The sequence below is a fragment of the Myotis myotis genome, unplaced genomic scaffold, assembly GCF_014108235.1.
Source record: "Myotis myotis isolate mMyoMyo1 unplaced genomic scaffold, mMyoMyo1.p scaffold_m19_p_18, whole genome shotgun sequence".
NCBI lineage: Eukaryota > Metazoa > Chordata > Mammalia > Chiroptera > Vespertilionidae > Myotis > Myotis myotis.
In genome coordinates, this window is record NW_023416322.1 from 8,345,107 (window position 1) to 8,367,210 (window position 22,104).

The 22,104-nt window shown below is 44.8% G+C and overlaps 1 protein-coding gene across 18 annotated transcripts in view; it reads left to right on the forward strand.

The window, feature by feature from the left end:
* The window catches only part of NFASC (neurofascin), a 181,257-nt gene that overhangs the window by 62,648 nt on the left and 96,505 nt on the right, over positions 1 to 22,104 (forward strand). For all 18 annotated transcript variants that reach the window (XM_036344413.1, XM_036344419.1, XM_036344420.1 and 15 more), the window contains exon 2: positions 15,776 to 15,906. The gene's annotated coding sequence lies outside the window, so the exon portion shown is untranslated. The remainder of the gene's footprint in view (positions 1 to 15,775; positions 15,907 to 22,104) is intronic.

Consider the following 22,104-nt stretch of genomic DNA (forward strand, 5'->3'; position numbering starts at 1 on the left):
AATCGAACCCAGGACCCTTCAGTCCGCAGGCTGACACTCTATCCACTGAGCCATGCCAGCGAGGCCTCTCCTCCACTTCTTTTTGCTGCTCCCAGGACCACCCCGCTCCCATCGGTATTGCACAGGAAGCATCGTGTGCAGGAAGGCCATGTGATCTGAAGTCATGGCTCTCGGGGCCAATTCCGGGCTCAGCTCCTCCTAGCTGCATGACCTTACTTAAGGAGGTTCTTTTTTTCCTCAAATAAGGGATTTTTAAGTCATTTGAGCATCAGTTTTCATACCTGTAAGATGGGAATGATGATAATCCTGCCACACTGGGTGGTTGTGAAGATCAGTTGTAGAGAATATGTTGAAAAGGTTTGAACATTTTAGAACATTTAATAACCAATGTGGGTTCGTTTATTGAGGTGGCATTGGTTAATAATATTATACGAATTTAAGGTGTACGCAATCATAATTCCATATCTGTATACTCTGTGTGGACTCACTACCAAAAGTCTAGTTTCCATCTGTCACCATGTATTTGACTTTCTTGACCCATTGTGCCCTCCCCTGGTCCCCTTCCCCTCTGATAATCACCGTTCTGTTGCCTGTATCTATGAGTTTGTTTTATTTTGTGAGTTCATTTTTTACTTTTTTTGTTTTATATTCCACTCTTGAGTGAAATCAAAAGGTTTTTGTCCTTCGTCGTCTAACTTATTTCACTTAGCATGGTACCCTAAAGAACTATCCATGTTGTCACAAATGGCAATATTTCATCTTTAAGGCTGAATAATGTTCCATTATATTATTTATCCACTCACCCTTTGATGGACACCTGACTTCTATATCTTGGCTATTGTAAATAATGCTGCAATGAACACAAGGGTGCATATATCTTTTCATATTATTTAGATAAATACCCAGAAGAGGAATTGGGGATCATATGATATAGTTTCATTCTTATTCTTTTTTAAAGAATCTCCATAGTGTTTTCCATAGTAGCTGCACCAATTTACAGTCCCACCAACAATGTATAAGGGTTTCCTTTTCTTCACATTCTCTGCAACACTTGTTATTTCTTGTCTTTTGAGATTAGCCATTTTAGGTGTGAGGTGATACCTCATTGTAGTTTTGATTTGCATTTCCCTACTAACTAGTGACGTTGAGCATCTTTTTATAGGCCCATTGGCCATCTGTATGTCTTCTGTGGGGAAAAGTTGACCCAGATCCTCTGCCTATTCTTATCTTATTTATTTTAATTTAATTTTTAAAATATTTGTTATTGATTTTTTTAGAGAAAGGGAGGGGGAGAGGGAGAGAGAAACATTGATGTGAGAGTGGAACTTCAGTTATCTGCCTCCTGCACGCCCCCTACTGGGAACTGAGCCCACAACCCCCCGCATGTGCCCTGACCAGGAATCTGAATGCCAACCTTTTGGTACACAGAATGATGCCCAACCAACGACCCACAGTGACCAGGGCTCTGCCCATTTTAAAATTAGATTGCTTGTTTTCTGTTGTTCAGTTGTATGAGTTTTTAAACTATATTTTGGATAGCAATCCCTTATCAGTAGTATCATTTGCAAATATCTAGGTTGTCCAGTTTGGTGGCATGTAGCCTTTCACAGTATTCTCTTATCATCCTTTGTATTTCTGTGGCATCCATTGTAACTTCTCTCCTTTATTTCTGATTTCATTTATTTGAGTCTTTTCTCTGTCTTCCTTAGTGAGTCTGGTTAAATGATTATCAATTCTTTATCTTTTCAAAGAACAAGCTCCTCATTGTATTTTTTCTATTGTCTCTTTATTCTCCAGTCATTTATTTCCACTCTGATTTTTGTTATTTTATTTCTTTTACTGACTTTGGCCTTTGTTTGTTCTTCTTTTTCTAGTTCTTTAATGTGTGATGTTAGATTGTTTATTTAAGATTGTTGTTGTTGTTTCTTGAGATAAACCTGTATTACTATAAACTTCCCTATTAGTACTGCTTTTGCTGCATCTCAAAGATTTTGGTATGTCATATTTTCATTTTCATTTGTCTCTATGTATCTTTTTATTCCTTCTTTTATTTCTTTGTTGACCCAATAGTTGTTCAGCAGCATGATGTTTATGTCCATATTTTTGCGATTTTTTCCAGCTTTCTTCTTGTATGTAGCTGATTTCTAATTTCTCTTTTTTGTTTGTTTGTTAATCCTCACCCAAGGGTATTTTTCCCATTGATTTTTCAAGCGAGTGTAAGGGAGGGGGAGAGTGAGAAACATCAATGTGAGAAAGATATACCTCCTTCACGCACCCCGACCAGGGCCGGGGATTGAGCCTACAACCGAGATACGTGCCCTTGACCAGAATAGAACCTGGTACAACTTCAATCCATGGGCCGACACTATAACCACTGAGCAAACCAGCTAGGGCTTGAGTTCTAATTTCATACCAGGTGGTTGCAATGATGCTTGTTGTGATTTCAGTCTTCTTAAATTTATTGACTTGTTTTGTGTCCCAACAGATGCTTTATTTTTGAGAATGTTCCATGTGCACTTGAGAAGAATGTGTATTCTGTCCCTTCGGGATGGAAAGTTCTGTTTATATATATCTATTAAGTCCATCTGGTCTAATGTGTCGTTTAAGGCCAATGTTTCCTTGTTGACTTTGTGTCTGGATGCTCTATCCATTGGTGTAAGTGGGGTGTTAAAGTCTTCTACTATTATTGTGTTGCTGTCTATTTCTTCCTTTAAATCTGTTCATAATTGATATATATATATATGTAGTACCAAATATATATATATGTAGTACCAAATTGGGTGCATATATATTAATAAATGTTATGGTTTTTTATTAGTTGTCCCCTTTATCATTATAAAATATCTATAATTGTCTCTCATTATCTTTTGTATCTTGAAATCAATTTTATCTGATATAAGTATGGCTATCCCCACTTTTTCTGGATATCATTTGCTTATAGTATCATCTTCCACCCCTTCGCTTTGAACCTGTGTTCATCTTTGGAGCTGAGATGAGTCTCCTTCAGGCAACATATACTTGGTCTTGTTTTGAATCCATCTAGCTACTCTGTGCATTTTGATTTGTGAGTTCAGTCCATTTACAGTTAGGACCTACTATAGCCGTTTTATCTTGTGTTTTCTGATGCTCTATATCTGCAGTGTTTATTTTCCCTTGCGTTTCTGTCTGCTATTTTAGTTTGGTGGTTTTCTTTGATGTTTTTCTTGTTTCTTTTTTGTTTGTTTGTTTCATAGCTCAGCTCTGGGTTTTTGTTTTGTGGTTACCATGAGGTTTGTATAACATGTCTCATAGATAAAATAGTTCTTTTTCTTCTGATAGCATTTTATCTTCATTCACCTATACAAGTTCTGTTCTTTTCCTCTTCCCCTTTTATGTTTTATTGTCACAAATTATTCCTTTTTAATCTGCATTCATTATCAAGAACAGTACCTCTAGTTATATTTAATGCTTTTATCCCTTTACCCTTAATGTTGTTATAGTTAAGTGTTTAATATCCTGTTCTGATACAGAGTCACACTTTCCTGCTGCTGTCTGTCTGTCTGTCTGTCTGTCTCCTTACTCAACGTTTTGTGTATTTTTGTCTTTGGTTTCCGTAGAAGAGTGCCGTTCAACATTTTTTGTAGTGCAAGTCTTGTGGTAGTAAATTCCCTCAGCTCTTGTTTGTCTGGGAAAGCCTTTATTTCTCCTTTATATCTGAAGGATAGCTTTATTGATATGTTACTCTTGGCTGGTGGTTTCTATCTTTCAGTAATTTGAATATATCATTGCACACTCTCTTGGCCCGTAGAATTCTGGTGAGAAATCTGATGGGGTTAGTGACTTCCTTATTTTTTCCTTTACTGCCTTGAGAATTGTCATTAACTTTTTAAAAAAAATCCTCACCCTAGGACCGTGGTCGGCAAACTGGCTCGCAAGCCACATGTGGTTCTTTGGCCCCTTGAGTGTGGCTCTTCCACAAAATACCACGTGCGGGCACACATACAGTGTGATTGAAACTACGTGGCCCATGCGCAGAAGTCAGTTTTCAGCCTAGGCAAGTCTATTTTGAAGAAGTACTGTTGATATTTGGCTCTGTTGACTAATGAGTTTGCCGACCACTGCTCTAGGACATCCTTAAGAGAGGAAGGGAGAGAGACAGAGACAGACATAGAGAAACATAGATGTAAAAGAGAAACATTAATCGGTTGCCTTCTGTACATACCCCAACCAGGGATCAAACATGCAACTCAGGTATGTACCCTGACCGGGAATCGAACCAGCAACCCCTTCGTGCACAAGATGATGCTCAACCAACTGAGCCACTCCAGCAGGGCTTGTCTTTAACATTTACAGTATCTTGGAGAATATCTTTTCTTGCATTGAGATAATTAGGCGTTCTGCTAGCTTCTTACATTTGATTGTTCAGTTCCTTCCCTAGGTTGGGAAGTTCCCATCAAATAGGCCTTTGAATAGGCTCTTTGAATAGGCCCAGTATCATTATGTTGCCCTTTCTAGTGGAGTCAGGTAGTTCTTGTAGAGTTCTTTCATTTTTAAAAAATCTTAGTTCTCTCTCTTCTTCCATCTGAATCATTTCTAGATGTCTGTCTTCAAGCTCTCTAATTCTGTCTTTCATATGGTCTGCCCTCTTTCCCATGCTTCTAATGCATGCTTTATCTCATTTGTTGAATTCTTCAATTCCAGAAAATCTGTTCGGTTCTTTTTTTTTTTAATAATTTCAATCTCTTCTGTTCATTAATTTTATTCATGAGCTCTTTGATCTGCTTTTTTGAGTTTTCTTGTATTTCATTGAGATTTTTTTTTTTTAATGAATGCTGTTTTGAATTCTCTATCACTTAGATCACAATCTTCCATGAGTTTGGTTTGGAATTTTCATTTTCTTTCTGTGTTGTTGTGTTGCCTTAGTTATTCATGGTGCTTGATGGATTGTTCATATGCCAGCACATCTGAAGTAGTGAACACTTCTCTTATTTAGGTACTGTTTTGATTTTAACAACTCAGAAAGACCTGCTAATTAGAGGTCTTTCTTTTATGTGTTCCAGGAGATGGCGCTATAGTGCAAGTTTTTGTTTTCTCTTACCTGGGCTACTGGCACCTCCTGTGGGAGGAGAGAACATCACTGTGGTCCTGGAGGAGGTGCTGCCTGGGTGATTGGGGTGGTGAGTGTCCTTGCTGTGTCTGGGTGGCCTCGGCCTTGGGTCATCACCACCTTGGTTAGGGGATGTGGCAGGTGAGGGGAAGCTGGTTCATAAGCCCTCTGCCCTGCTGCTTTATTCTCTCTGGCTCCTAGTGTAGCCAGGAGGCCATAGATATGCTCCCAGGCTCTGCTGCTAGCAATTGGGGGAGGGGGACATTCTCAGGAGCTGACTCTACCTCTACCCCTCTTATTTGCTGTTGGGCTGTAGTGTGGGGGCCACATCCCAACTTCCCCTCTGCTACTGCATTAGCTGGGGCCACAAGCACAGCCACAGGGGCTGGGGAACTGAGTCTGTGGGCACCTTTTCTGTCCTCCCCTCATCCTGCCTCCCCTACGTGTTCCAATTTGCTCACCTTCAGAGGCACTGATGTGTGGATCTCTCAGGTGTGCTAGTGTGTTGAGTAGAGGAGCTACAGTTAGTTAAATCTACAACTAGTTCGATATCTATAACCTTTTTGGGTTATAGATGTCGAACTAGTTGTAGATTTAAAGGGGACTTCTTACTCCACCATGAGGCTCATGTCACTTTTACAGTGCTATATTTGAAGGGCACATGGATAGATACCCTTCCCTTTTCTCTTCACATGGTTGTGGTGCTGGTAATATTGGGGGGAGGGATAATACATGAAAACAAAAAGGTTATTAAAATATAAGAGATCAATATGAGCCAAGATGAATGTGGAGTGTATTTGGCTGTATCTATGAGAGAAAGAAAAGGTGGGGATGGAAGTGGTTCCAATTGCCTTGTGTCCCGTGCTCCTCCCCTCTGGTCCTAGGCAGGGCGAGTCTTGGTTTGAGTGGCCGCTCCCCGGGTGCATGTGGCCGGGACAGGAGTGATATTCACCTCTCTCCGCATCAGAACCCCATTTTCACTTGTTAGCTTGTTCTGTGGAGGAAGTCGCTGAGATACAGGTGGGAATCCGAGCAGCATCTAACGACACAAGTATCTCCCACTCCTGATGACAGCCCGGCCTCTGTAGAGTGCCCCTCGGCCTCTCCTGGCCGTCAGGTTGTGGTCTTCCAGACTGTTCCGTCTGAGGCAGGAGCCTGTCTTTCATTGGATCTTTCTTCCTAGGTCCCAGTCACAGGACCGGGGTCCAGTTATCTGCTTTATCTTCCTCAAGAAGAGATAGTTCATACGTCAAAACATTTCTCTCACTGGGTCATGTTATCAGTGCCAATTCTTGTCTGATTCATGGAATATTTTATTTTATTTTATTTCATTTATTTCATTTATTTTCTTTGTGTGTGTGTGTCCCCTGGCTGCCCTCGGCACAGAGCCTCAACAGTCATGCACTGAACTGACTGTGGCACAGAAAGGGAGAAGGGGAGAAAACAGCTTTATTATGATTCATGGAATATTTTAAATCAAGACGCATTGAATATATAAACTAAGTATAGTTGCACCTTCCCCCCACCCCCTTGGGAATCATAACAATTTTCTGAGATAATTACAAAGGGAACGTGTTAAAGAAATCCCTTATGTAGTTTGCTCATTTTCGTGTCTTCCACGGGGCCTTTCACATAGTTGGTTTGTTGCTGGATTGCTGTGAACTTGGTTCCCATCTGGCATAAAGGGAGTGTGGGCTTTGCTGATTATATAGTTTTACTGCAGATTTGCTTATTTTGCCTGCTGTGTAATATAATATTTCATTGTTTGACTCTAATGCAGTTTAATTACCAGTGTCTCTGTTGACGAACTTTGGGGCTTTTTCTAGGTTTTTGCTGTGGTGACTGGTGCTGCAAGGAATATTTTGTACATTTAAAGAGTGGCTCATGGATATATATCTAGCAGTAGATATGCTAAATGATAGTTTGTGAATATTCAATTTACAAGGTAATGTAAAACTTTTTCCAACGTGGTCGTACCCTTAGTGATGTATGCATAAGAGACTGGATCTTCAACCTCTTTCAGCACTTGATGTAGTCAGACTTAATAATTTTTGCCAATTGAATGAGTATAAATTGGTATCTCATTATGGTCTTGATTTGTATTTCCCAGGTCACCACTGTGTATTCCTGTTCTTCTCCTGCTTTTATTTCGATTGGTTTATTTACGTAAAGAAGTCCTCCCTCCCTTTCACCCTTCCTTCCTTCCTTTCCTTTCCTTCCTTTCCTTTCCTTTCCTTTCCTTCCTTCCTTCCTTCCTTTCCCTTCCTTCCTTCCCTTCCCTTCCCTTCCCTTCCCTTCCCTTCCCTTCCCTTCCCTTCCCTTCCCTTCCCTTCCCTTCCCTTCCCTTCCCTTCCCTTCCCTTCCCTTCCCTTCCTTCCCTTCCCTTCCTTCCTTCCTTCCTTCCTTCCTTCCTTCCTTCCTTCCTTCCTTCCTTCCTTCCTTCCTTCTTCCTTTCACTTAAAGGTTGTTGAAATTAAATTCTTTTTTGAATATATTTTTTTATTGATTTTAGAGAGGAAGGGAAAGGGAGAGAGGGATAGAAACATCAATGATAAGAGAGAATCATTGATTGGCTGCCTCCTGCACACCCCCCACTGGGGATCCAGCCCACAACCCGGGCATGTGCCCTTGACTGGGACCTTTCAGTTTGCAGGCCGACGCTCTAGCCACTGAGCCAAACTGGCTAGGGCAATGGTCGGCAAACTGCTGCTCGGCAAACCGCAGCTCACGAGCCACATGCGGCTCTTTGGCCCCTTGAGTGTGGCTCTTCCACAAAATACCGACTTCTGCGTATGGGCCACAAAGTTTCAATTGCACTGTACGTGCGACCCCGCACGTGGTATTTTGTGGAAGAGCCACACTGAAGGGGCCAAAGAGCCGCACGTGGCTCGCGAGCCGCGGTTTGCCGACCACGGGGCTAGGGCATTATTTATTTATTTTTAAATTATAGTTGACATACAGTATTATATTAGTTTCAGATAAACAACGTAGCAATTAGACATTTTCATACCTTACAGCATTATCACCCCGTAAGTCTAGTACCCATCTGGCACCACACATAGTTATTACGATACTATTGACTATATTCCCTAGCTGTAGTTTATATTCCTGTGACTAATTTTATAACTGGAAGTTTATACTTTCTAATCCCTTCCACCTTTTTCACCCATCTGCACTCCCCATCCCCTTTGGGTACCATCAGTTTGTCTCTGTATCTATGAGTCAGTTTCTGTTTTCTTTTGTTTGTTCATTTATTTTGTTTTCTAGATTCCACATATAAGTGAAATCATATGATATTTGTCTTTCTCTGTCCGACTTATTTCACTACCATAATACCCTCCAGGTCCATCTATATCAGTGATTCCCAAAGTGGGTGCTACCGCCCCCTGGTGGGCGCTGCAGCGATCCAAGGGGGCGGTGATGGCCACAGGTGCATTTGTTTTAACTTTTTTTGTATTACCTTTCTAATCTGAGTTCAATAAATAGTTTCATAATTTCAAACTTCAATGTTTCTACTTTACACCTTTCTTTACTATATTTTCCGAAAAAGGTAGAAACATTAATACATATATCTTTCTGTTTAATTGCTAATAAAATTTAAAAAAAATTAATTTCCAGGGGGCGCTGAGTAATATTTTTTCTGGAAAGGGGGCGGTAGGCCAAATAAGTTTGGAAACCACTGATCTATATTGTCACAAATGGCAAAATTTTATTCTTTTATTCTTTTATTCTGGTTGAGTAATAGTCCATTGGATATACAGGATTGGGCAGAAGTAGGTTTACAGTTGTAATACAAATAAATAATACAGTAGTTAATAAGTAATAACACAAGAATAAACTGTTTTCCATGCTCACAGCCTACTTTGGCCTGCCCCTGTGTGTACCACAGCTTCTTTATCCGCTCATCTTACCGATGGGCACCTAAGTTGCTCCCATATCCTGACTATTGTAAATAATGCTGCAGGGAACATGGGGTGCATATGTCTTTCAAATTAGTGTTTTCTACTTCTTTGGATAGATACCCAGCAGTTGGATTGCTGGGTCATAAGGTAGTTCTAGTTTTACATTTTTAAGGAATTTCTATACTGTTTTTCATAGTGGTTACACCAATTTACAATCCCAGCAACAGCACATAAGGGTTCCTTTTTCCCACATCCTCACCAACACCTTGTCTTTCTGATAATAGTCATTCTTTATATATATTCTTGGTAGTAATCCTTTGTCAGGTGTGTGCATATTCAGTATCTTCTCCTAGGTTGTAACGTGTCTTTGCATGCACCGTAAGGTTTTTCCCTAAGTAGGTTTGTAGAGGTATGCCTGACATAAATAAAATTCAGCTTATGCCCTGGCTGCTGTGGCTCAGTTGGTTGGGTGTCAACCCTGAATAGTTGCTGGTTCGGCTCCCAGTCAGGGCACATGTAGGTGGCAGGTGGCGTTGTAGGAGGCAGCTGATTGATATTCCACTCTCACATCGATGTTTCTCTCTCCCCCTCTCCTTTTCTCTCTCTCTCTAAAAATCAATAAAAAAATTTTTTTTAATTCAGCTTTGTTAGGTATACAAGCCTATGAATCTTACAAACACATACAGTTGTTAACCACCATAATCAAGATACAGAATATCTCCATCATTCCAAAAAGTTCTTGCCCTGAACAGTGTTCTCAGTGGTTAGGACATTGGGGCGCGCACACATACACACACACACACACACACACACACACACACACACCCCGAAGTGTCTCAGGTTTGATTCCTGGTCAAGGGCACATACCTGGGTTGCTGGTTTGATCCTTGGCCCTGGTCAGGGAGTGTGCAGGAGGCAACCAATTGATGTGTCTCTCACATCAATGTCTTTCTCCCTCTCTCTCTGTCTGTCTCTTTCTTTCTTTCCCTCCCCCCACCCCTTCCCTTCCACTCTCTAAAAAATCAATAGAAGAAAATACTCTTATCTACTCACCTGTGGACAGGCATTTGGCTTGTTTCTACTTTTTAGCAATTATGAATAAACGTGGTATTCACATGTAGGTTTTTGTATGGGCATATATTTTAATTTCTCTTGGGTAAATACGTAGGAGTAGGATTACTAGGTCACCTTTTTTAGGCTATTCTGATAGGTGTGCATACGTGTGTGTGTGTGATAGCTCACTGTTCGTTGGTTCTTTTCAGTGTGTTTTAATCTGCATTCCCCTGAGGGCTAATGATGTCGAACACCTTTTCAGGTGCTTATCTGCCATCTAAACATTTGCTTTGGTGAAATGTCTTTTCATGTCTTCTGACTAGGTTCTAGCTGAATTGCTTGCATCTTTACTGCTGAGTTTTGAGAGGCAGATTCTAGAACTGGTTCTTTGTCAGACATGTGGTTGCTCCCACTCTCCCTCCTCTTTCACAGACCTGAGTTTTTAATTTCGATGAAGTTCATTTTATCAATTTTTCCTTTCATGGGTCATGCTTTTGGTATCAAATCTAAGAACTGCTTGCTTAGCCCTAGATCTCAGGGATTTTCTCCTGGTTTTATTTTAATTTTTTTTATTGATTTCAGAGCAGAAGGGAGAGGGAGAGCTCGATAGAAACATCAGTGATAAGAGAGGATCATTGATTGGCTGCCCCTTGTACTCCCCACATCTGGGATTGAGCTCACAACCCGGGCATATGCCCTGATCAGGAATCAAAACTTGATCTCCTAGTTCACAGGTCAGCGCTCAACGACTGAGCCATGCCGGCCGGGTTCTCCTGTTTTTATTTTAGAATAATCTATAGCTACTCAAAATGTTGCTGTGATTTTGATAGAGGTTGCATTCAGCTATATCCATTTGGGGGGAATTTGCATATTTCCTATGTTGAGTCTTCTACTCCATGAACGCAGTCTGTCCCTCCAGTTATTTAGATCCCTGATTCTTCCGTCAGTGTTGTGCGGTTGTCCGCTGCAAGCCCTGGACATGTATGCTGTAGTTATTTAAATGCACCGCTGTATGCGTAGACGTCTCTGGGAGGACACACCAGAACCTGGTAACAGTGGCTGGCGGGGAGCGGGCTGGGTGGGACTGGGAAGCATGGTCAGGTTTGGGAGGGAAATTCACTTATAGAAACTTGTACTGCGTAGGCATTTGTATCTTTTGAGTTTCATATCATGTGAAGAGATTAACTCTTAAAAAAAAACAAGTAAAATTATTTTTAAATGCTTAGGTAAGAAGAGAGAGAGAGAGAGAGAGAGAGAGAGAGAGAGAGAGAGAGAGAGAGAGAGAGAGAGAGAGAGAATGGGTCTTCCTTTGAAGTCTTTGTTCCCTGAGCACAGGCTGGATATCCAGGGGCAGAAGCACAAGACCCAGGGCCCAGGAGGAGTTCAGTTTTGTACTTCTTCAGAAATATGCGCAGATAGAATCAAAGGATTTCACAGAGGAAAGGTGCTAGATCAGGGGTGGGGAATCTTTTTCCTGCCAAGGCCATTTGGGTATTTATGACACCAATCGAGGGCCATACAAAATGATCAGCTTAAAAATTAGCCTGCTGTACTTAGACAAACATTTAATTAACTCACCCCTAATGCCTCGGCAGGGCCGACCAAACCATTTAGGGGGTCTTATACGCCCTGCGGACCAGACGCTCTCCACCCCTGGGTTAGAGATCCCCCAGACCCGCTTTATCGTGTGGCAGAGGGAAAAACAATCTGAGAACAACATTTGCTGAGAAGAAATCTGTAAATACTCCCAGGCAGACATTAGCTGTGAGCACTGAGGAACAGCTTGGGGGCTGGTGAGCAGCCCAGCACTCCTTGCTGGGGTCAGGCTGACGTGCCGTGCCTCTTCTTGTCCGTGGTGAGCACCTTCCCCGCCATACCTGCCCTCCCGCCCAGGCCTCATTCAGAGGAACCCAGTAGGTGTCTGGCCTCTGGAATCTACGGGCAGTGCCCAAGGTGCCCAGCAACCTGGCCCCGGTCCCCACCTGTCTGTGACTAAGAGCTGCTCTTCTCGCAGCCTTCAGGATATCAGGGATCTGGCTGGATCCCTGTTTCTCCCCAGAGCATCCAGCATCCTTCCTGGAACCTTCCAATCCCTGGGTCAGATGGAGGGTCTCTACCAGGGGTGGGCAACCTTTTTGTGAGTGCGTGCCAAAACCAGCAAAATCTCTGACTCAAAATTCTTCTGCGTGCCAACCCTAATTTTTTGAGAACGTGTTACGCCTACTTGATATCTCTTAAGGTGTACGTATGTGAAGAACCTTGAAGAAATAATAAAATTCATTCGAGTGACAAAAACACAGTATATGGTGATGAAAAATATTTATTTTTTAATGTATACATGTACACTGAGAGTCCGACAGAAACCTTTATGACTCCGTTTGATATTATCAGTGGGACTTTTGCTGCTGCATCACTGATGACAGAGATTTTATATCAGGTTTACATTTCGTGACCTTCAGAGATATGCACAAGCTACTGTTTTCATCCGTCAGGCTACTCCTATTATGAGACTTAACAAAATTCATCACTGAGAACAAAGATTCACAATTGTAAATGGAAGATTATAAGAGAGGGTTTCGCGTGCCAGCAAAAGTTACTGGCGTGCCATGTTTGGCACACGTGCCAGGGGTTACCCTCCCCTGGTCCATACCCTGGGTTCATTTAGCCCCTAAAAGTATTGGTGGTGATGGTAATCTCACTCATCTTTAAGGGCTCTCTTTCTGTCTGTCTGTCTGTCTTCCTGCAAATCATAGCTCCCATTTGATTCTCACAGCAACCCCAAAGGACGGATCTGATCCCCAATTTTCAAATAATCGTAAATATATGTACAAAGAATTGTTTCCCAAGTCCTTTCCCATCCATTATCTCATGGCAATCCTTCAACACTGTCCTAGAGGCAGAGAAAGTTTTATTAACCCAGATGTACAAATGAGGATATTGAAAAGGCAATGGTGAAATAGTGGCCTTTGGAGGTAAGAACATGTGGGATTGAATCCTGGCTCAATGGATTCTTTACACCATTTCCCTCCAGTGCAAACTGGGGACAGTAATCTCAATATCCTTTGTCATCATCCTGGATTGATGGCAGCATCATCCAGATTAAATGACTATGCAAGAATTAGCATTCTAATGATTTCAAAACATTTTAAAAATGTTTTACCAAAGAAGAGAGAATAATATAGTGAACCCAGTGTACCCATTATTGGTCCAAGGCCAGTCTCATCTCAGCTATACCCTTACCCACTCCTTTTTTTTTTCTTTATTCAACCATGAACTATTTTCAAAATAATGAACTATTTCCCTAACATCTCCACAAGATGACTCATGAGTTGTTTGGAGTTTTAAAAATATTATTAGGGATTTGTAAGATTTAAACGCATTTGTTAAGCTTCATTCTATTGCAGTTATGATCCTCATTGATGCTCAGCTTGACCAGGGAAGCCTTCGTCTGGCTGGCTCTGGGTCCTCTCGGCATGACTGTAGTAGTCTTTGACACTTGTTTGGTGACAAGATGTTCTAGGTTCATGTTGTACATTTATTGCATCAGCTGTTTCTCCAAGGAAGCCTGATTTCTTTGTGGGGGATGGTAATTATAATCTGATTAATAGGGGTGTTCATTATTTCTACTAGAATAATCCTTGTTTCTAGGCCTTACAGAGCTAGGAAGAGTGTGTGTATGTGTGTGTGTGTGTGTGTGTGTGTGTGTGTGTGTGAGAGAGAGAGAGAGAGAGAGAACATACTGATACTTCCAGTTCACAATCAGGGCTACAGAATTTTTGCCTGATCTCATCAATCCTACATTTGCATCTTCTTTCAGTAAGAAACTCTTATTTCTCAGCAACACCAATATTATTACTCACTAGAGGCCTGATGCACAAATATCATGCAAAGGCCTTCCCCCCCCCCCCCGCCCCCCCTGCAGCTTTGTCTGGAAGGAAGGACATCCGGAAGGATGTCGGTCTAATTAGCATATTACCCTTTTATTATTATAGATTTAATTTATCCCAAAATCACATACAGAAGTCTCAATAATAATAATATCATAATATCATCAATGCATTATTGAAAACAGCTTAAGACTGGGGAGAGGGGGCAGTTCTTTTTATCCGTATGGCATTTGCCTCCAAGGATGTGCAGTCCAATTACTGTGTTTTAGTTTCTGTGTGTGTAATTGTAACAACCAGTTGGCCACATGGTCTCGTTTCTTGCTTTTTATTTTAGAGATTTCTTTTAAAAATATTAATTTTATTTTATAATTATATCAGATACACATTCCAAACAAATCCACAAAACAAGGAATATCCAGCTTCTCTCCCTGTCCCCTCCACCTCATTCATACCCCTCCCTATAGGCCTTTTAAATTTATTTTATGCTTTACCTTTCATTGTCTTATTAAAGCTATAAGCAAATACATATATACGTTTTTTCTTCCCCCTTTTCTTAAATAAATGTAAGCATATTAAACACACTTTTTCCTTTTTTTTTCCCACTTAACAATAATCCTGGAGATTACAACAGAAACATATAGTATATATTTCAAATAGATTTCTAGAACCAGGATTTCTGGGTCAACAAGTAAGTGCATACTTATTTTGCTAGATAATGCCATGCTCCCCTCTACAAAGGTGAATTTTATCATTTCCTGCAGGTACACTGTAATGTTAAAGCAAATAATTAAGTGGGGTATGTTATCTGTACTGAGAAAGGTGAAATGATTGCCCAGGAGGACTGGAGCTCGGACTTGAGCCTGCAGAATCCTCACTAAAGGCCCAGTGGTCGGACCCTCCCTACTGTACCTTCTCCCCATTGCACAGGAGAAGAATCTGAGACACATGTAGGAAAGCGGTCCACCCTATCCTATAAAATAAAAGCCTAATATGCTGTGTCCAGTCGACCGGTTGGCTGTTCAACCAATCAAAGTGTAATATGCTAATGATATGCTAAGGCCGCTCAACCGCTTGGTATGACGTGCACTGACCACCAGGGGGCAGATGCTCCGACCTGTAGGTTAGCTTGCTGCTGGGGTCTGGCTGATCGGGACTGAGGGAGAAGGGCCAGACATGGCCTGGAGCCCTCCCAAGGTCCCTCCCAACTGGCCAACCTCTTACATCCCTCCCCAGCCCCGATCAGCTTAGCCTGTGCCCTCTCGAAATCCGGGACCCCTCAGGGGATGTTGGAGAGCCAGTTTTAGCCCTATCCCGCAGGCCAGGCCAAGGGACCCCACTGGTGCACGAATTCGTGCACCGGGCCTCTAGTATGACATAACAAGCTAGAACTTAAAATCCATGTTGCCTGACACTAAATGAACTCTCCTTTCAACGTGTTATCATTTATGGTGAACTCGTTTGATTATCTGTAGATGGGGAAGAAAAACATAATAGTTCTCCTAAGTAAGCTAAGAAAATGAATGCGATGATTAGGGATAAATTCTCCCCTGGGTGGAGGAGGGATTCTTCAAGATAGGCCTTAACTCCTTTAGGTGAACAGGAAACCAGCAATCAGATTATGGTGTCAGGACATAATAATGATCTTCTAGGTGAAGAGATGCCCTCACCCCCAGGGTCTGACGTGCAGGCCCCTGGCAGAACCTCTCTACTTCTGCAGAGTGCTCTGAGCATCGTGGGACAAAGATGCAGTTATGTGGCGCAGAATCTCCCACATAAGTGGGCCAAGATGTCATTTCCCAGCGGATGGACGAGCCGCAAACCACAAAGCCTGTTCTTTTTTTTCCTAGAGTGACCCCGGGGTCTTCTTTGTGTGTGCTTTGCGACGTTGATTGACGTATGTGCAGTTTGGGACACTGGAGGTTTCCTTCCCGCCGCCGCCTCTGGTGCTGTGAGAAGGGGGCTGCATGAGGCAGAGACGGTGAGTGGGGCTCGGGCCTGGGGCTGGTCCGGGAGGGGTGAGGGTGGGGGCAGTTCTTGACTCTTGCTCCTGCTCTTAGATGAGAGGAGGCTCTTTGCCTGGCCCCCCGAATCTTCCGAGGGGACGTGTTCCTTCTCCCCAGAGTAGGACACAGAGCCAGACCTCGAGGCTCTCCTTTGCAAGGAGGCTGGCCTGGGAGAGCGTTTGCTCCTTATTCCCCATCCGGTGCTGTCAGCTGGCTTAGGCTTGCCATTGTCACGACTGCCCACCTTAATGGAAAAGCCTGGAAACAGCTTTGTTTGTGTCCTGCACCCCTTCCCCCCTTAGCCTGGCCTCCACAACCTGGGAGCTTCCTGAGTGACAGCCCCAGCATATGGGGGGCAGTCTAAGGACCCCTCCCCTGGGCGGAGCTTTGGGCCCCAGCAGATGGACAGCTGTCCAGGGAGCACTAAGAGGCTGAGGCCCAGGTCGCTGAAGCCACACTCTGTCCAGGGTTTGCGTTGTTCCCATCTGGGTTAGTGCTTCCTGCTGCTCCCGGAATCTCCTGTTTTAGTCTCAGCCAGGGGAGGATGTGCAAGAAGTGAGGGCTACAGTTCTAACCAAGGAGTCACTGACAGTGGACCCCACACTCGCGGCCTGGAGGCTGCGGGCTGGGGGGTCTACCTGAGGGGGGCGCCTACCTGGGGCCTGAACAGAGGAAGGTTTCCGTATTGTTGAGTTTGCGCCTCTTTGCAGTTTGTCTTTCTCGCCCCAGCTCCCTTTCCGATGACTCTGTTCTCCCAGAAAGAGCTGGAGGTGGCGCTGGGAGGTTGCGGGAAGGAGGCTGAGAGGTGGGAGCAGAAATGCTGATGACGGGGATTTGGGATCTGGACCAAATCCAGCTCGACTTGCTTTGTGACCACAGGAAAGTCTCTCATTACTCTAGGCCTGGAGTTTCTGGCTTGTACAACGGGGTTAACAATGAACATCTCGTTGTCAAGATTAAATTCAGATTAAACAGATAGAGAGCCCTGCACAGTGCTCCCATATAGTAGGTGTTCAGTAAACGGAAGTTACAGTTACTTATCGTATCAGCAGCAATATCAGCAGGAGCTCAGATGTACCTGTCTATCAGGGTAGCTTCTGTGTCAGTGGTTCTCAACCTTCTGGCCCTTTAAATACAGTTCCTATGATGTGACTCAACCATAAAGTTATCTTCGTTGCTACTTCATCACTGTAATGCTGCTACTGTGATGAATCGTCATGTAAATATCGGATAGGCAGGATGGTCTTAGGCGACCCCTGTGAAAGGGTCGTTCGACCGCCAAAGGGGCCGCGGCCCACAGGTTGAGAACCGCTGCCCTGTGTGGTCCTGTGAGGGCCATAGCTGACGTGGAACAGTGCCGGGCTTTAGGACCAGCGGGAAACCCATCCGCCCACAGGGCTTTTCACCTGGTCATTGTTACTGGATTCTGAGTGTGAATGTACTCACTGACCGTGCTGGGGAGGGGCCCCACTCTTTAGTTTTGCTGTATTTGGAGGACGCTGCTTGCAAAAGTGGTCCACCAGGCTCTTTTAATGGGCATGCAAAGACGTGCACAACAGTGTGGGAACAGACCCCCCAGTTTGTGACAGAACTGGGAGTCGGTCCAGCTTTGTGTCATTGTGCCCCCTCTCTTGGCACTTTTTCAAGTACCCTCCCTTCTTCCTATCCCTATGCCCACCCCCCAACCCCTCCACCGCCCTCCCTGGGCACACACACTCCGCTTGCCTATCCAGATCCCTGCCTGAGGAACCCGGAGCCACTCCCTCCCCTCATGGGGGAGGCAGCACTGCCCAGCAGCGCATCTGCTGGCAGCTGGAGCAAACGTGTTCTCCCCTCACACCTCTCGGCATTTTACTCTCATCAGCAAACCCCCGTGTTGGTGCAGAGCTTCATTTTTACGGCGTGTCTGTTTACATTCATTGGGTCATTTCACTTTCACGACAATTCTGTGATGTGAGCAGCACTGGCGTCATCATCGAATACACCGAGGCTCAAAAAGGACACAACGTTCATTAGCACCTGGGGCCGCGGGGGAACTTAGATGCCGTGAGTCCTGGACTGTGTTCCTTGCTGTGGCACCACACTGCCTCCTCGGGTCTGAGGCTCCGCTCATGAGAGGCCCCAGGACTGGGAGGCGCTCAGAGAAAGCTTTGAAAAAGGAAAAAGAGCGCAGAGAACACGCCAAGCAGGGACATGCGGCGTTTGAGGGGACAGTACGTTCTGAGAGAAGGGGCGCTGACCCAGGTTTCTTCGGAGAATGATGAATATCATTACAATAATCAGCATAGTGGGTGCTTCCCAAGCACCAGGCCCTGTGTGCTGTGCTCCACATGTGTTTTCCTTAGAATTCTCCTCACAACGACCCGGTGAAAGAGGGCCCATCATTACCCCCATTTTCCTGTGACAGAAATACAGAAAGACTAAGGAAGGTGCTCGAAGTTTCCTGTCTAAGCAAGTGCAGCACCTGCATTCGACCCCCACCGCGCGCACCCTGGGACCCGCAGGGCTGACCACTTGGGTTGGGCTGCGGTGTCTTTTCTGCGGCTTGTTCGTTCCAGGTCTCCCTGGAAACTCTGCATAGCTGTTTCTGAGCAAGCCTCTGGGCAGCTTCCAGGTGGGAGTCTGATCTGCCCTCCTAGCAGGAAGCCTCGTAAAAGCCAGTCCTCGGTTTAGTGCTCCTCCTTCCCTCTGGCTCTTGTCCTTTTGTTGGGAGGCCGCTGCCATCTGGAGCCGCCCAGGCATCTGCTCAGGAGCGCACTCCTCTCACTTCCCCCCACCCCCCAGCTCCAGGCAGGCACCTTCCTGCACTCAGGCTAAGCCCCCACCCTCCTCTCCCCACCCCCACTGCTTCAGCCCCTGTCCTCAACGCAGGGCAGAGAAACCCCCAGACCCCCCAGGCCTTCAATCCCCCGAATGGATGCATTTGGTTGATCGTGTTCACACTCCTAAGCCCCCGCTGCCTGTTGGTGAGAATATGGGCCTCATCTCTCCAGAAACATGACCACAGGCCATCACAGGCTGCATGGGCTCAGGGCAGCTGTCTGTTGGTTGGGGGAGGGCCCATGGAGCTGCATTAGGAATGGTCTGTATTGCTCCCCACCCCCTGCCCAGGACCGATTCCAGGCCCCTGAAACAGCACCCAACCTTAGCCACTGTTTTTGTGAACTCGGAGACCCGCAGGACGAGGTGAGGGGCTGTGAGTGGCAGCAGTGAAATCTATTCCCCTCAGTAGCTGGTGTTACCACCTGTTTCTTCCCATCTTTGTTTGTTTGTTAGTTAGTATGTTTGTTTTGCTAACCCTTACCCAAGGATACTTTTTCCACTGATTTTTTTAGAGAGAGTGGAAGGGAGGGAGAGAGAGAGCAACATCGATGTGAAAGAGACAAATTCATTGGTTGCCTCCCACATGCACCCCGGCCAGGGCTGAGGATCGAACCTGCAACCGAGGTATGTGCCCTTGATCGGAATTGAACCCAAGACCCTCAGGTGCTCTAACCACTTATCAACACCAGCAGGGCTAAACCCATCTTTTCACGGGAGGCTGGGCTGATGGGTTTGGGGCAGCATGTCACCCTCTGAATTTTGGTTTCTCGGGAGTACCATAGACTGTAGCAGAGGGAGACCCCTCTGCACGCTGATGTCTGCCTCACTCAGGGCGTGAGACACAAAGCTCTCCTCTGCCCCTGGAGCCGCCAGTGCCTGGTGTAAGGATCGTGGCTGCCAGCACTTTGCACCAGACTCCTAGACAAATGGTGCGTCTTGTAATGCAGGAAGCAGCCTTCCCTGTCGGTTCCACCTCCCCCCTCCAGGCTCCTGTATTTTCATGTCTCCCCCGGCCTGTAGCAGCCTGCTGGGCTGGCGGTTGGACCCAGACTGACGTCTGTGTTGGATGTAAATGCAGAGGGGGGCGGGAGGGGGGAGGGAAACAGATGCTGCTTCCTCCTGCTGTCTTAGTCCTCCCCCCAACCCCCGGATCATGTCAGGAAGGAATTTTGAAAATGCAACTGGGGATATGCTATCCTGGGAAGATCGGCAGCTAGACGAATATTGCCAGCAGGGTAGGCGTCACCGCTGAAGAACTGACCCGGCTTCTCTCTCTGGGACCACCTGCAGCCAGGTGCAGTTAATGTCATAGGTCAAGGGGCATTGGTGGAAGAAGCTGGCATGAAAAGGGGGGTGTGAAGGGCTTTGGTTAAGGAAACCCTGGCAGAGGCAGAGGAGAGGGGAGCCCAGAGCTGCTCTGGCTGGTCTGGGATCTTGCAGGAGCCTCCCTTTCCTCTGGTGCCTGTGCAGATAACCATTTGTTGGCTCTAAGAGTGAATAATGACTCCTTGGGCCCAGAGCCAGCATACGGTTATTTGCACAGGCATTGTGTGTTCTGTAGATCTACAAAGTAGATTTGTGGATTCGAAAGCTGAACTTTTCCAACACCATTTAGCAAAGCAGTACAAGCAGCTGTAACTTGGGGGGAAGGGGAAAGGACCAATGGTTTTTGAATGCCAAGTTCGTGTCAAGTCTTGGGTTAGATGCTATATGTATAGCCCATTCATTTAAAAGAAACTAACTCAGAAGATAAAATAAATTAATTCAAATTAATGAATCATCATCACAACAACCTTGTAATGTGTGCATCTGTCCCACTCAAAGAGCAGAAAACTGAGGCTCTAAGAGAGTAAACAAATTGCTGAAGACCATGCAGCAGGTAGAAATGGCTGAGGTGGGACTGAAACTCAGGTGTTTGGCCCCAAGTCCTTGCCCTTTCCATGTGCCCGAGGGATTATATGCCACTTCCCCTTGGAGCTTCATCCACGTCTGGTGTGTTTCCCCTGGTCTGTGTGGCTTCCTAGCTGGTGTGCTGTTCACCTCTGTTAAGCCCAGCCCTGTTCTGCTCTGAGCTGGTGTTCGCTCCTGTGAAGAACACAGAAAAAAGGTAGAAGACACTCACCTTTGAGAAGCTCATGGTCACCCAGCCAGCATCGCTCAGTGGTTGAGCACCAGCCTATGAACCAAAAGGTCATGGTTTGATTCCCGGTCAAGGCACATGCCTGGGTTGTGGGCGTGATCCCCAGTATGGAGCGTGCAGAAGGCAGCCAGTCAATGATTCTCTCTCATCATTGATTTTTCTTTTCTTTTTTCTTTTTTAAAATATATTTTATTGATTTTTTACAGAGAGGAAGGGAGAGAGATAGAGAGTTAGAAACATCGATGAGAGAGAAACATCGATCAGCTGCCTCCTGCACATCTCCTACTGGGGATATGCCCGCAACCCAGGTACATGCCCTTGACCAGAATCGAACCTGGGACCTTTCAGTCCGCAGGCCGACGCTCTATCCACTGAGCCAAACTGGTTTCGGCTCATCATTGATTTTTCTATCCTTTTTTCCCTCTCCCTTTCTCTCTGAAATCAATTATATATATATAAATTTTTTTAAAGAAAAATCCTTTTTTTAAATAAAAGAAGTTCATGGTCTGGGTAAGGGGTGGTCATCTCTCTTTCCCCCACCCCAAGCTTCTCCTGTAGTCTTGCCCCTCATTGTTTTTCCTGCTTTAGCTCAGTGGATGGTTTTCAAATGGCTTTAGATCCTTAGTCTATTGAAACCAGGCTTGGAATCGCACAAACAGAGGTTGGAGTAAGCAGCTTAGCACGAGTGACATCGTGAGCAGATGGACAGTGGCCTGACTCTAAGTGGATGCCTCATTCAGGGAGCTTGGGAGCCCCTCGGTCAGTGCTGGGGGTGAGGACGCTGGTTTGAAGGAAAGGTGGCTGGGCTTTGCACAGGCGTCTTTATTAGGAAGCTACTGGGGCCCGGAGAGTGTGGTTTCGGGCCGTTCTGCCTGCAGCATTCTGATGTGTAGAGTTTGTGACTTACTCAAGGTGACATACGAGAACTTAGCCCTGGGCCTTTTAAAAAAAAAGTCAGTATTCAATATATTCCAGTAAAAAAAACCCAAACCTTTTCATTTAAACGGACAGATTTTTCAATTCTCTTCATAAATCTCATACATTTTAACAATCACTTGTTTGATTCCGTTACTAAACTGAGTTCATAAATTCCTTTGAACATTTGAAACTGCCTGTATGAATGTAAGCATTCACTTTCCCTTTTTATCTGAGAAGGTTTTATTACACACAGAGGGGATGGGGCTCAGCAGCTGCTGCCTCCCGCAGGCCG